Raw genomic sequence first — 2,500 nt, 5'->3', positions numbered from 1 at the left:
TGTTAAGAAAATATGGTTACCCATCGATGCGAGAAAATTTGGTTTTATAGCCATGACGTCATGACCGTCCCTACGTCCGTCCGTCCGTCCACCCCTCCATGTATGCCAATGTGACCAGTGCACGTAACCATATCACGGGCTCAAGTTTAAGACTCATCAATGTGACCAGTATTGTGCTAGTTTACAGCATACATCTTTGATATTGAACATCCATCTTTTGATTAATCGACACCTGTGAGAACAAGGTATCCGCTGACCAGTATCACATGACCGTATCGCGGGCTCCAGCTTAAGCTCACCGAGGTCAACTGGTACTGGTTTTCGATGGCTCAACCTAGGTGAACTCACCCAAACATAAGCGAGGCTTCATTTTTCGCGCGCTTTCTGTGGCTCGACGCGGCTACACGACCATACTATATATCGATCAACGAAAGTTCTTACACAGTCAAACGCTTTTCGTGTTCAGGTGGAAAACGGTTTGGAAGATGTTTTCTTTCTGCATTTTTCGCTGGTTTCAATCCAGTTTGACATATCGTAATATCTGTGGTCCACACTGGTGGCTACGCAGTTATTCAAGTCAAGCATCGGCGGGATGTAAACTTAAAGCTGAGTGTTTATTTGTATTGCAATTTTTGGCATATCTTTAGAAGCTCTGATAAGGTTACATGATGCCTGGAGAACCTATGTCTAGAACAGAAACGAAAGGATTGAGCGAAAGAGAACGACAACGACAAAACAGAATACCAGTAATAACTCATACTTAGCACACAAATTCTTTCCTTGGGCACTAAACCGTTTGTTATTTTTACGGATGCGTTATTTAAAGTGGATGGGTATTTTTAAAAGGTGGCTTAATCGGTTCTTCCTTTTTTCAGGAATGAAAATCGAATTTTTATAGTCAACTGGAATGAAATAACAATTACTTGTACTCTTTTGGACATAAAGAAAAAGTTCATTTGTTTGTTTGTTTGTTTTCCTCTGAAATGTGAGCGAAAAAGTGTTTTTTTTAATCCGTTTGCCCAACTGATTTTCGTTGTGCCTCGACAGTGACAAGAAAAGTTCGCCCTTCTGTAATAAACACGTATTCGCAAGGAGTTCTCGTAAAATTAGGGGAAAATTTGAGTAGCTTGTGTTTTCAGAAGTTTGTTTAAAGCACCCAAATGTTATTTAAGTGTTGGCGCAGATCGTGTTTGAAGTTGGTCCTTTCTTGGTTGCATTTCCGTAGTTTGCCCATTCTTGTACCAGGCCAACCTGGCGTGTTTCAATGAAATACATCAAAATGTGAATGATCTTGTTTTCAGAGATAAAGTGGAATAAAGTACATCAGTAAAACTCTCCTTTGACCTTGAACTGACAAAGTTGTTGTTATGGCTTCTAATTTTAGCTTGATTCCTATTCGCTGGCTATTGACAGTTGACTATGAAATGGCTTTTTTTCCTTTTCAATTCGCACGCTGAGGTTGCACTTAATGCTTGTTTTTTTTAAAACTCATTCGGTTCAAGAAAAAATTATTTCCAAACTGGTGAATTGCAAAGTAAATTTCACTGGAAAAACCGATGTCGCACTCATCGCTTCGTGATTCATGCGATATTGGTTTTTAGCGTAAAATTTACCGTGGAAGTCATTAGTTAGGCAATGAATTTTTCTATAGAACCAAGCAAAGAAAATGATTTAATTATTAAAGCAGAAACCGGAAACATTTTCGCAAACCGTACAGGCAGTAAGAATAAATGACCAGGGTGCTCCACTTTTAGGCTTGGCTAAATCTATATATTAGAACACAAAGATCTTACGTAAATGGAGTCTTATCCACAGAACAATATGTATGATGTGGCATTCCCCAGGGTTCTATACTTGGGTCATTTTTGTTTATAATTTATATAAACGAGTTCCCAAAATGTCTACAACATACAACAACTGGTATGTTTGCCAATGATACGTATATAACTATGGCTCATGAAGATATATCTACAATTGAATGTTCCTTAAATAGTGATTTAGCTGCAGTACATGATTGGCTTCAGACAAACAAATTAGCTGCAATACCTCCAAAACTAGTTATATGACTATTGGTTCTCGGCAAAACTTGACAAAAGCTAAATTCATGAATTTAAAGATGGATGATTGGCCAATTGAACATAAACCTTCTACGAAGTTATTGGGGGTTCATATTGATGAAATGCTAACCCGGGATGATCAGATCAAACATATTTCATCTAAAGTATCAAATGGCTTCCGAATGTTGTATTTAGCTAGAAAATTAACTGACAATCAAGAGGATCTTAAGACAATTTACTATTCACTTGTACAACCTTATTTTGATTATTGTGATGTGTGGGTTGGAAATGTAACATTTCTTAAATTGTGATTTCTGGCGTTTTGAAAAGTGCTTTTAGGCTTTTTGGCAGCTTTGAAACCGTCATTCCAACGAGGACTATGCTTAGCTGAGTGAGCAATGTTTTTGCACCAAAGAAAATATTTCTATATATTCATGAGTCAA

The sequence above is a fragment of the Montipora foliosa genome, chromosome 13 (genome assembly GCF_036669935.1).
Source record: "Montipora foliosa isolate CH-2021 chromosome 13, ASM3666993v2, whole genome shotgun sequence".
Classification (NCBI taxonomy): domain Eukaryota; kingdom Metazoa; phylum Cnidaria; class Anthozoa; order Scleractinia; family Acroporidae; genus Montipora; species Montipora foliosa.
Note: the sequence above shows the minus strand (reverse complement) of the source record.